The sequence below is a fragment of the Tigriopus californicus genome, chromosome 2, assembly GCF_007210705.1.
Source record: "Tigriopus californicus strain San Diego chromosome 2, Tcal_SD_v2.1, whole genome shotgun sequence".
Taxonomy (NCBI): domain Eukaryota; kingdom Metazoa; phylum Arthropoda; class Copepoda; order Harpacticoida; family Harpacticidae; genus Tigriopus; species Tigriopus californicus.
The window spans coordinates 4,559,472-4,559,787 of record NC_081441.1 but is presented as its reverse complement, the minus strand read 5'-3'; positions in this window follow the sequence as shown (position 1 = coordinate 4,559,787).

The window sequence follows — 316 nt, the reverse complement described above, 5'->3', positions numbered from 1 at the left end:
AAGGTGCGAGTAATGCGAACGCATATGCATCAAAAGCAAGGATATAGCAATCAAAGCTAATCGGAACAGAACAATTTGAAAATTATTGATTCGTAGACCTGACATGTTGACTGTTGAAACTATGAACTAGACCACAGATTGGGTGCATTAATAACTCCTTCAGGCTTGAAAGTTCTTCAATTCGCTGTCAATTACCATGTGAAAGAAGAGATTTTCAAATTGACACAAGTCTGCCAATTCAAAGTGAAATGTAAATAATTTTTCTAAAGATCGTCAGGATACCATGCGTGGACTTAATTGGCATTCACTTACTCCA